We start from the raw sequence: 12,720 nt of genomic DNA, 5'->3' as shown, positions 1-12,720 counted from the left end.
GTAAGTCTAGCATTACATCCTTTTTTTCCATTTTGCCCCGTGCGGGGGCAGGGAGGGTGGTTTGATTAAGATCAACATTAATCAACCATTAAAATTACTACCTGCTTTGCACAAGATAACTCAAGGCATTTACATAAATAAATATAAATAACATTTTTTGAAAAGCTTTAATTTTGAACATTTAAAAAGTGAGAAATTAAAATACGTTTTTAAACTTAAAATAGCGTTGATTTTACAGACTAGACATGGGACCTGACACCAGAAGCATATAGTTTTTGATTGAGGAGATCTGTCTTTGTTGTCTTTTCACATGACAATTCCTTGATTTCAGATATGATAAGAGGATGGAAGTCCTTTCCTGGGGTTTTGAGCTTGGAGTCGATGCTGTTTTAAAGCGCCAGCCTAACGAACGGGCTTTCTGTGCGACCAGATGGGACGCTGGGTTTGAGTCGCTCAGAGCTTGGAGTGGCCTTTGTTGAGAAGCTGCTTGTCTGTCTCGCGGGGTGTTGATCTGTGGGTGGAGATGAGGATTTGGGGGACCGTGGAACTGTTGGTACGGTGGCGAAAGGGGAGTTATCTCTTATCAGCTGAATCCTGCTGGAAGCCGCCTCTCAGAGCTTGAAATCAGAACAAATGGAAATTCCAAAAATGCTAACAGTGAATTAGTATTTTCCAGTAACACCACGATTTAACAGCCGGGCCAGGAAATGCCACCGAGTTACCGAGACGAGCCGTGAATGCACGATGGGAAACGTGGTTGTGTGACATCACGTGCCTGTGGCTGCTGGGGAGACACGGCAGCCAGTGCCTGAGGAGCGCTCTTTCCTCTGGAGGAGGAGTTGGAATTGTAATTTCATTTCATCAAAAGACTCTTATTTGGGGAAACTTGTTTGAAATGCAAACGAGATTTCTCCGCGGCCCTTACAGATTGTTGTGATGATGTTATTACTGCCCACAGGCCCCTCTGTGGAGGGCTCCGAGGCCTGAATGGGTGGCTGTGCCAATTAACCAACAGAAGTTTTCAGAACGTTGTGTTCTAAGCCAGGTGCACGGTTAGCGTTGCTTTGGGGACTGGCATTTATGCGTGAGAATGAACCTGCCACTGCCCTGGCAGCTCCACCGAAACCCTTTCAGAACAAGCACCGGCTGCTGGTGAACGAGCCCCCGTCGTGTGCGGACGCGGCCTCTCCTTCCTCTGTCACGTGCACGCAGCTTCCATCGTGGGGGGAGAGGTGCACATGCGAACACTTGGTCTTTGTGTGGATAATGTGTCTCAATCCCCTGATTCTGCATTTTTAAATTTCTATGAAACTGTAACGCAGAGGATACCAGAAACCTTAATTTTTCAGGAACTCGTGTCAGTAATTAACCTTTATTTGGCTTTGGAATAATTTTTCTTAAATTGATAGATAAAGAAACAGTATCCCTGCGTATGTTAATAGACTTTGAGTTATGTTCTCCTAAATAACGTTTTAGGTATTGATGCGTGCCTGTGTCTGGTAGGCTACAATGAAAAAATCCAAAATTTGTGACAAGTCCATTGCTCTCCAGGCCAGCATGTGCCGTGGGAGACCCGGGTCCGAGCTCCCGGGTGTGGCCTGGGAGCCTCGCTGCCTCCAGAGCAGACGGGGCCTGTATGCGCAGGCTCACCTGCTTCTGGGGGGTGGTGTGCTGGCCCCAGCACTTTCCCGGAGGGCCGGCCGTTCCCTGAGCTTGACCCCTGAGCTTGACCGTGGGGACCAGCCTGATTGGTTGGAGGACAAGTGCATGGTGGGGGGAAATGGGGAAGCCCTTGTCGGGTGTCTCTGTTGGGCAGGAAACAGTTGTCCTGAGGAGAGGCAGGAGCACATGAGCTTGTTTTATTAACAGTTAATTCACGAAAATGGATGCTAATTTATTCTTCATACACACCATGCAGTTTGTTAGAAAAGTACAAGAATAGTGTGAAATTCTTTGGTCAATTGATGGATCCCTATGTTAGGGGCATAGAAATGAAACGCAACAAATACCCAGGCCCACAGGCTCCCTCCGTGCTGAATAGCCCGCTCCACAATGGGCCTCTGAAGGGTGAGGGTCCGAGCCCAATGAGGACTGCATGGGACCCTGAGCAAGATCCCTGGAGTGTTGCTGAAAGATCATTCATTTCCAGCTCAGAGGTCAAGATGGGCTCCAGGAACCGGAACAAAAAGGGAGCCGAGTCGGTCGGCACCGAGTTTACAGAGTCTTGCCCATCGTGCGGTCGACGGATCACGAAGCAGGCTTCTCTGGCTGAGCCGCGAGCTGCCGCTGTGCGGACCTACGCTGTCGGCCCAGGGAAACCGAGTGAAGAAGGTGGGAATAGGTCCCGGGACATGAATGGATCAGTGCCCGCTTCCCGGGGAGCTCACCGGAGGCAGAGCTGGCCCGTGTGCCCTTGTCCTGCTGAGGCCATTGTAAGACAGACAGACAGACAGCCAGCCAGGAGAGCGACTTAAAGTGCTTGCAAATCACTGGCCCAGTTTATGAGGAAGATATAAAAACGGAACCTGCTTTCTTCGCTCTCACATGGCCCATCTAAAGAAATGGCCATTTCCCACGTTGTATTTTAATACGTATTGTGATGCCTGCGTCAGGAAAGAGTCTGTTAGGAAGTGATCTATGGCGCGTGCTGAAGAGCTGTTTAAGAAAAGCCAATAGAATGCATTTGTTTTTCCAAATATCTAAGAATTTACCCTAAAAAGTACCCAGCAGTTAGCATATCCTGGGTCTCAGCCGAGGAGCTTGGAAAGAAACTGAGAAGCCTGCTGGGTAAGGAGACCTTGAGCTGCTTTGTGGCTCTTCATTAACACACTTACAGGTGGGGCGGCTGTTGTCATCAGTGAGGGTGATGTCATCAGTGACGACAGCAGAAGAGGACGCTGTGGGGGGGGGGGGGCTGTCCCTGCTCCTGCCTGCCTCCCGCTCCCGAGAGGGGGCTGGTCGGGAGGAAAGGCTAAATGTAGAAGAGGGGTGCTGCCAGTTCTCATTTCCCTCTGACTCCTGTACCGTGAAAATGTCAGCCTTTGTTCCCATCTAATTTTAGAACATCCCGGCTCAGAAAACGCTAGGATGGAGCTCGTTAAGATGACTGGCAGCCCTGGGACTGGGTGGGGAGGGAGGAGAGGGAAGCAGCCGCCTGGGGACCCGCTGCCCTCCTGCAGCCGCCTCAGCCCCTCGCTGCTGGCTTTGGCGGTGAGATGAGTGCAGATACCCGGAAGCAGCAGTAACGACGGTTCCTTTCCGGGTCCCCACCAAGGAGCCTCGCTGGACGGGAGAATCTGACGGGAAAGCGGTCGTGTGGCATTTGATTTAATAAACACACTGGGTGCCCTGCAGAGCCGTGTGCAGGTTTTGGAAGAAAGGCCTGGGATTTAGTTATAAATAGAACCTTTGCGGGCCACTGTGGCCCCGTGAGACGCGGTGACACTGGGTTTTGAATGAGTGGCATGTGTTGGTGGTGGAGAAGCAGTTGTCAGCAGGGCACACGGCAGGCTTGATCCCCCTGGGAACCCCAGTGGTTCTGTGAAGAGGGCCAGTTGGGTCAAATCGTTGATAATATAGTTTGTTCAAGAGATAGGACAGAATTCCAGAGGGCTTTGTAGTTGCAAGGGCCAGTTGTGGGTTGTTTTTTTAAAATCCTCACCCAAGGATATGCTTTTACTGATTTTAGAGAGGAAGGGAGAGAGAGAAACATTGATCTGTTGCCTCCCATATGCATCCCAATCGGTTGGAACCCACAACCTGGGTATGTGCCCTGACTGGGAATTGAACCTGAAACCTTTTGGTGCACAGGACGATGCTCCAACCAGCTGAGCCACTCGGCGGAGGTAGTTGTGGTTCTTATTTTAATTAAAAAGTAATGAACTGGATTCAGCTGGGAGGAGAGGTCCATATTGTGGGCCTCCCTGTGAGCTCAGAGGCTTGTTTCCGGAGCTGCGGCCCCCTCGAGGACCTCTGCGTGATGAGACTGTGAATGGCCAAAAGGAAGAGCGGTCATTTTGTTAAGACCAGTTGATTAATGACTTAATTCTCAAGAAAACAATATCAGATTATTTTCTGAAGTTGAAATTTATTTTGGTTCTTTTCATTTTATTTATTTATTTGATTATTATTATTATTTTGTTGTTAATCCTCACCTGAAGATATTTTTTCATGGATTTTTTTAGGGAGTAGAAGAGAGGGAAAGACAGAGGGAAACATTGACGGGAGAGAAACACATCGATCGGTTGCCTCCTTCAGGAGCCCTGACCGGGGCCGGAGAGGAGCCTGCAATCAAGCTGCATGCCCTTGACCGAATCCAGCCCGTGACCCTTCAGCCTGTGGCCGAAGCTCCATCCACTGAGCCACACCAGCTAGGGAGATTTTTTTTTTTTTAATACTAAAATTTGGAGAAAAGGTGATTGGAACCCAGGCAAGTCACTTTCTTTTTCTGGGTTTCAGGTTTTTTTTCCTAGAACAAGGGTGTTTAGTCAGTGATATTTAAAGTTCTCTATCCCTTAGGCTGGGCGGCCACAGACTGGGTGGCTTAAACAATAGAAATGTGTTTTATGTGTAGAGACTGCGAATTCCAAAATCCAGGTGCCAGCAGAGTAGGCTCCGTCCTGCAGCCTCTCCTCTGGGCTGTCGGCAGTGCCGTCTCCCTGGCGGCCACAGGCCTCTTTGACTCTGATGCTTTGGTGGGGGGGGCGAGTGCGCTCCAGGAACCTGCTCTTGGGTCTCTTCCTGAGCCTCTCGATGGCTCTGGTGCTGAAGCACCTTTTGTTGGTTAAGAAGTGAGGACCAGCCCTGGCCGGTGTGGCTCAGTGGATAGAGCATCGGCCTGCGACGGTTGCGGGTTCGATTCTGGTCAAGGCATGTACCTCTGTTGCAGGCTCCTCCCTGGCCAGGCCCTGGTTGGGATGCATGCAGGAGGCAACCGATCGATGTGTTTCTCTCACATTGATGTTTCTCTGTCTGTCCCTCTCTCCTCCACTCTCCCTAAAAATCAGTGGGAAAATATCCTCTGGTGAGGATTAAAAAAACACACAAAACAAGTGAGGACCAGAAATCACAAAAATCACAGTGTGCGTCCCAGTTTGTGTCGGCAGGCTCCACGGCCCCCTCGAGTCCCCTCGGTGAGAGCGTCGCCCTCCAAGTGGTGATGATTTAGTCACGCACGTAGGTCTGCGGGAAAATGCTCGCGTGGACGCACTCGAATTGAAAGAAATGCCAAGGCTGAGGTCTCCTTCCTCCGGCAGGTCTGGATGCCAAGTCATTGTTTGCAGTGACATCAAACAAGGGAACCGAACTCAGGTCCCAGTGGCGGCGCAGGTTCGATGACCGCGTGGGGTTGGGTTTGGTCTCTTACCGGCGCCCGGGAGCAGCCGGCTCAGGCTTTCGCGGTCGGTCCCACCTTGCGTCCAGGTTTGACTTCCTTGGTGAGTGAGTCGTGCTGCTTTGCTTGGCGCTGGTCTGAGTGTGGGTGCACGCGCAGTGGCACTTAGAAGTTCGATGTTGGGTACCACTTCCAGAAGCTTGTCTGGTTTGACCTCAGTTCCTACTGGAGCTCACAGGATGGTGGGGAGAGTCCAGCGAGGCAGCTGCTCACGCCCGTCTGGACATTACGGATCTGCTCATGTCACCGTCTCACTGGCGGCGAAGTGAACAGACTCTCAGCTCCTCAAGTGCTGAGTGTGACTGCAGAAGTGCGGCTAGACCAGTGTCCCTTTGCCGAGCTCACCTCAAAGAGCTTACGTCTCTGAACCGTATTTAAAAGCTCTATAGGGATGAGGCCAAGGCCCTGGCTGGTTTGGCTCAGTGGATAGAGTGTCAGCCTGCAGACTGAAGGGTCCCGGGTTCGGTTGCAGTCAGGGGCACGTGCCCAGGTTGCGGGCTCAATCCCCAGTGTGGGGTGTGTAGGAGGCAGCCAATCAATGATTCTCTCTCATCATTGATGTTCCTCTCTCCCTCTCCCTTTCTCTCTGAAATCAATAAAAACGTTTAAAAAAATAGAGATGAGGTCAGTATGATAAGGTGTGCGCCATGAGGACAGAACACAATCAGAGCATCACCACTTTGAGGTAGGTGGGCCGCCAGTCAATGCCCGTATAACCTGCTGTGATCCAGTTTTGTTGTCATTTTTGTTGCTGCTGTTCCTTGGGAAAGTGAAGAGCAGCTGTAAGATAGGATGTAAAATGGCAGGCGACTTCTCACTGATGATAATTCCTTTCTGTTTCAGGTCAGCTACAGGAAGTGCACGTGCAAAGTAGGCCAGGCCCGTCCCCTTGTAAACAGCCGTGGGTCTGGTGAAACAAAACAGCTTTGCTTTTTGTTCCTCTGGAAGATTGACACGCTGCCGAGGAGCGTTAGACACTGGCGGGCGGGCGGTGTGATGTGCAGGGCAGATGTGCTTCCCATGCTGCTCCCAGGCGTGTCCTGCCCCGTGGAGCCAGAGACTCATGTTTTCTTGGTATTTCCAATCCAAACGATTCCGCCTTCCAATTGGGAATTTAAACGCTGTGACACCACCCACCGCATCTAGCGTAACAGTTCCTTCGCTGCCTCGTGGGAATGAAGTTCACTTGGTTTCAGTTTTATGGGGCTGGGCAGGCTAGCAGTAGCTGAGAGCAGACCACTAGGGATGAGGTAAAAATAGATTTTGCTGGAGGCAGTGACTTATATGGCAGATAGTTGACAAAAGAGAAAAGTTAAGTTAAAGTTTGGGCTTGTGTCTCAAATACTAAATGTGAATTCTACTAAAGAATACATATATTTTAAAAGATGTTTTTATGGTTTTTTTAGTGAGAAAGGAAGGGAGAGAGAGAGAAACATCAATGTCAGAACGAAACATCGACTGGCTGCCTCCTGCATGCTCCCCACCGGGGATCGAGCCCGCACCCCGGACATGTGCCCTGACTGGGAATGGAACTGGCAACCTTTCAGTGCATGGGATAATGCCCAACCAACTGAGCCGCACCGGCCAGGACTGGAGAATATTTCAAGAAAAAAATTGGCCCATCCAGCGTGGCTCAGTGGTTGAGCGTCAACCTATGAACCAGGAGGTCACAGTTCGATTCCCGGTCGGGGTACATACGCGGGTTGCGGGCTTAATCCCAGTGCGATGATTCTTTCTCATCACTGATGTCTCCTCTCTTTCTTCCTCTCTCTCCTTTCCTTTTTGAAATAAATAAAAATATATTTAAAAAATTGTGACTGTTTTCATTTGAAGATAGCAACATTTAGTCTGGGTGTGCTGTTGAAATATTTTCCAGGTTAAATTCAGTGTATAGCAGTATTGTTTTTAGTTATGTTTTTGGTGGAGTAATCGTGTTGTGTGATACTAATTAGACTACATCAGCTAAGACCCTGAGCAGATAAGGGAAAGGCCAGTAACTAATTATGCCTCTGCATCTCGGCATTAAAATAGTAAAATAGCCCTAGCTGGTTGGGCTCAGTGAATAGAGCCTGAGCCTGTGGACTGAAGGGTCCCGGGTTCGATTCCGGTCAGGGCACAGGCCCGGGTTGCGGGCTCGATCCCGGTGTGGGGCGTGCAGGAGGCAGCCGATCCATGATTCTCTCTCATCACTGATGTTTCTCTCTCCCTCTCCGTGCCTCTCTGAAATCAATAAAAAAATATTTTTTTAAGAAAGTAAAATAGTTTGGTAAGTTTTCCATATACAGTAACTTTGAATGTAGATAGTGAAAAGCCTTCATTATATTTATTTTTGCTTCTTTATCATGCCTAAACTTTTCAATGTCTGTGTTTTTCATGGCTTGTGTTGTCTTGTAGCACCTAACCGATAGCTACTGTTAACCTTGCAACAAGACAACAATGTGCTGTCAAGTGGGATTCAGCTTTAACTGTTGCTCTGCTCTTTTTGGCTTACTTCCCCCAGAGCTCTTCCTCCAGTGAGCTGCAAGCGTGACATTTGCTATGTTTTCAGCACCTGCCAACTTGGAAACCGGGGTTTGTGCTCAGGACGTGGGCTTACAACCCCACTTTGTGGCACACAATGCGGCCCAGCTGGCATCTCCCTGCCTCAATGGCGCTAGACGTTTGTCACAAAGCCGCGCAGATTCACACGCGCTGATTCAGTAGCGGGCCCCTCAAGCTGCTCTCGACTCCCATTCTGTGTCAGAGGAGTTAGATTGGGATCATTAACGCTGTGGATTTTCGTTAAATTCAGTGAAAATAAATTTGTTTTATTTGGTTCTTGAATCAAAATAACTTTGTCTTCAAGAACTGCAGTACCTTTTATGAAATGTGTGTGTATAGATTTGGGATATATGTATGTACACACACAGGCACACGCAGATGCACACACACGCACATGAGGTTGCAGCCAGGGCTGTGCCTCCTTTTCATTAGCGGGAAGGTCTCGGCACAGGATAACAGCAGAGAGGAGAGCACACGGCTCCGCGTGTCAGGCTGAGGTCGGCAGGCGGGGAGTTGTACCTGGAGCATGGATGTGGGAACAATTACAGAACTTTTCGTTTTATTTTTTGTTACTCCTCACCCGAGGATATTTTTCCATTGATTTTTAGAGAGAGGGAAAGACGGAGAGAAGCATCGATGTGAGAAACACATCATTTGGTTGCCTCCTGCACACGCCGACCTGGGCCTGGGCTGGGGAGAAGCCAACAACCGAGGTACGTGCCCTTGACCAGAATTGAACCCGGGACCCTTTGGTCCGCAGGCTGATGCGCTACCCACTGTGCCAAACCCGCCAGGGCAGAACTTATTTTTTTGAATGAGAGCCACATGAGAAAATTGCCACCATAGTAAGTACAGGTTTTTGATTTCCATCTATAATCAGAATTTTCCACGTTTTCCAAAGAAGCCTCTTTTGCTCACTGGTTCCAGTAGCCAGTCTCTTTGGAGGTGCTTCAGGTGAATTGGGGATGTCTGCCTCCTCATGATCTGTTCTAAGAAATGTTCAGCTTCTGCTTCTAAAAAGATCTTTTCAGATGCAGAAAGGACAGTGTGAAATGTGAATGACTGACCTTTAATACAAGGGTTGTGACAAAGGCGCGGTGGCTCTGGAGGCTGAATAAAGGAGTTAACACACATCTGGCGGCTGCTGCGGGCTCAGCGCTCAGCGCAACATGTTTGATGTCTGTGTCACTGTTAGTCTAAAAAGAATACGTTGTTCTCAGGCAAACTAGTGCATATTTTTAAGTGGGGAGCTCTTTGAAAACTGGGTGCAGATAGATTTTATGGGAAAAACTGAACGTTGACTGGTCCTTACCCAAACTTCAAAGCTTAGTTTGAATATCACATTTGTCTTATTTTAAAGGCACAAAAACAAAACACCCACCAACTCCCTAGGACACTCCTTTGTGCATATCACAACCCAACCTTTACCCTCCTCTGCACAAAAGTGCTTAGGTGAATACTTTTATTAGCTTGTTGATACAAGTTATAGTTGATCACACCCTTTCTTAATAAAATACACCCTGTTTGTCTCTTGTTGCTTAAGAGCTTGAAACTTGGGGTGGGGGAGCTCTTCATAGGGAATGACACTAAACCCCGGGCGGTGAGTGGGCGGGGAGCCCACCATGCACACAGCCTCCCGCCTGGGCAGCTCTGCTGGGGCCAGGAGAGCCAGGACGGTGGTTCCATCCCTGGGTTTCATCTGGGTCTCGGAGTGAGACTGCCTGTAACCTCCACATTTTCTCTCTCCCAGGATATTCCGTGGTTTAACCCAATCAGTGGGGATCAATTATAATGGAAACGCTACAGGGGATCATTTTTGGTTACTACTTATGGATTTATTCCTAAATTGGCCTATGAATTTGTGTTGAGGTGTCTGTTTGTGCTATAAATCTGGTTCTGGCCTTCTAGGATTGAACAAAGGTAGATAGTGCACCCCCTTCCCCCAGCTGCCGCTTACATGGTCTTAAGTCCAGAGTTCCACTGAGTTTATATTTATTCTTCTGAATTGAGCAAAACTCGAATATACAACCTGTTGGGTGGGGTTTTTATAATTAAGAACTGTGTAATATAGCTCTAAAAAGTGGGGGTGTTTTAATATTTATAGGATTTGTTAATAGTGTGGGTGGAGCCTTATAGTATGGAAGGTTAAGTGACACAGGCCTTGATGTCTGTATTTTTAGCCTTTGGGGATTCAAATTAAGTAAATGAGAAATAGCTGTTCATTGGCTAGTAGCACAGCTCCTTAACCATGTGTTTTAGTTTTGTACATTCTCAATAAAATAAAGTCTCAGAACCAGAAAAGCAGGCTGCTGTAGGTCAGAAAGGGCCCGCCATCACCACAGCCCTTAGAGTTCCTTGCGACTAAAATCACCCTGAAAGCAGCGAGAGTAATGGTCGCAGCGATTGTTTCCAGGCTCGCGACCCCTGCGTTTTGTTTTTTAAGTTGACCTGCTGAACTGGTAATTGCAGGAATAAACTGAATGCTTGCCAGCAGGAGTCACTCTAGGCCTCCTAATAAAAGTAAATTAAACTATATCCTTAAAGCCCTCCACGGCGAGGTGAGGCGGAGGAGGTGGCGTTGGGGAGATGTAGCAGCATTCCCAAATTAACCCGGGCCTTCCTTTGTCCCGCTCCTCAGAATGACCCGCGCTGGCTTTTTAAAGTGTTTGTGGACGAGGACATCAGTATCTTAGGATTCTTCGAGTTAGCTCATGTTGGCTTTCATAGGATTACGTCCCACATCATCTACAAACCCCTCTGCTTTGCTGGCCATGCTCCTCTTGGAGCAGAAATCACTGGAGTGAGCTGTAGTCAGTGTGAAAGGAGATGTTAGCTCATGGTTTTCTGAAAAAGAATGGGCCCAGTGTGATGAGAAACTGAAATATTTCAGCAATAGCCATGAAATATAATCGTTTCCCAAGTGCACACAAGCTCAAAAAGTTAATTGTTCATTTATGTTTGATACTGGGATTGAAACGTTGGATTAAAACCAATTAAATGTTCCTAGAAGCAACAGAAAAAGTTTCCTGATTTATGAATAGAACCATTCAAAGGGCTCAGACACAATCCATGTCAAGTAATGAGGTGTTTTGTTTTTTTGGCAGAGGAGAACACAAAACAGGCATAGGGAGTTCTTTTAAAAAAACCTCTTTTTGGACACAAGGTCAATAAAATAACCTCCACCAACAGGCAGGCGTGCTGGGCAGCTAGGACCTCTTCCCAGGACCGTCCCCTCCCCCAGGTGAGCCGCACAGGGAGCCGCCCGCGTCTCTGTCAGGGCCGCATTCCTGAGCTGAAGTCAACATCCCCGGCTACGGAGCTAAACACGCGCCTCGCCTAGCAACCGAGCCTTCCTCCTCCGGTGGCAGGAGTTTGGGCCGCGGCTTCGGAAGCGCACATTCCTTCATTTCCACCCGCGCCGGGGCCAGGGAGCGAGCGCCTATCTTCCCAAAGTGTGACCACACGCACACGCCCCCCGGCCCCCCGCAGCCCTGCACCGATCGTGTCTTCAAAACCCCAAACCCACAACCCGGAAGCTGGACGTCTCCAGTGCACGGGCTCGGGGGTCAGTCCCGCCTCGTGTCGGGGGCCGGGGAGACCCTGCGGGGGGCCTGGCCCCGGGCCCGGGCCGCCTCGGTGGCCGCTCGGCCCGGGCCCTTTCCCGCGTCTCCGGGGCCCGGCCGGCGCGGGCTCGGTGGCAGGACGGCCTCCTAGCCCCGCTGGCGGCGCGCCGCGACCCCCCCACTTCCCGCCCACCGGGGGCTGCGCGCACTGCACCCCGCCGCACGCCGCCGGCTCCTGCCCGCCACCCGCCGCCGAGCGCCCGGCCCGCAGCGCCCGCACCGCCGGTCCCAGCCACTCGCAGCGGCGATCGGGCGCCCCGCGGAGGCGGCGGCGGCGCAGCCTGGCCGGGCGGGTTGAAGGGACGAGTCGCACGCGGCTCAGGAAGTGACAAGTCGGTTTCCTCCCCGGGAGCCGCTCGGTGTGCTGCGCTTGCTCGGCGCCGGCGGGAGAGCGCGCGCGGCAGCCCGACGACTTGGCGACCTGGCGGGCCCGCGCCCGGAGCGCCCGGCCGCGCACAGTAAGCGACCCCGGGGGGGGGGGGGGTGGTGGGGGTGGCGCCCGGGGGTCGGTCCCGAGCGGTGGTTCCTGCCGAGCGCGCCCCGCTGCCGAGGGGGGGGAGCCTCGGGGCGCAGGCTCGCTTCTTGGTGCTTGTCTCGCTTCGCCTTGTTCCGCGTCGGGCTTGGGAGGTTTCTCAGGGCACCGAGGCGCTCTCTGGGGCTGGCTTGAAAGATTTCAGCACGACACCAGGGGATCCGACCCGCCCCGAGACCCCTCGAAAAACCGGCGTTTCGCAGAGACAGAAAAGAGAACAGGCTAGAGGACGGGGTGGTCCACTCCCTGGCGAGAGTTTCATAAGACCCCAAGATCTCGAGGGGCCCGCCTGACGCCGAAAATCCGAGTTGGGGTGCAAGCGAATCTTCATTTCTCTCGGCAACATACCCCTCCGGCCGTCATCTACATTGGAAAGGAGGAGAGGCAGGCCCAACAACTTGGACATCTCGACGCGTGAAATAATTCCCCCATACAGGAAATCAACTAGGACGCGAGTCCCCCATTCCCCGACTAGATTTTTTCGTGGTTTGATTACAAAATTGGGTGCTTTTCCGGGAAAGGAGAACGCTTAAGAATATGTACACGTTTTCTACTGTGGGAGAAAGCCCCAAATAAGCGCTAATCTCCTCGGAAAAAAACACCCACCCTGTGAGTATGCTCCGCCCTCGCTA

General features: G+C 50.8%; 1 protein-coding gene across 1 annotated transcript in view; it reads left to right on the top strand.

Moving 5' to 3' along the window:
- Positions 1–11,726: 11,726 nt before the first annotated feature.
- Positions 11,727–12,720, top strand: part of FAM53B (family with sequence similarity 53 member B) — a 40,067-nt gene continuing 39,073 nt past the window's right edge. The window contains 1 exon segment of the mRNA XM_023745256.1: positions 11,727–12,014. The gene's annotated coding sequence lies outside the window, so the exon portion shown is untranslated.

The sequence above is a fragment of the Myotis lucifugus genome, unplaced genomic scaffold (assembly GCF_000147115.1).
Source record: "Myotis lucifugus unplaced genomic scaffold, Myoluc2.0 scaffold_526, whole genome shotgun sequence".
Classification (NCBI taxonomy): domain Eukaryota; kingdom Metazoa; phylum Chordata; class Mammalia; order Chiroptera; family Vespertilionidae; genus Myotis; species Myotis lucifugus.
Note: the sequence above shows the minus strand (reverse complement) of the source record. Positions and strands in the feature narration are given on the sequence as shown.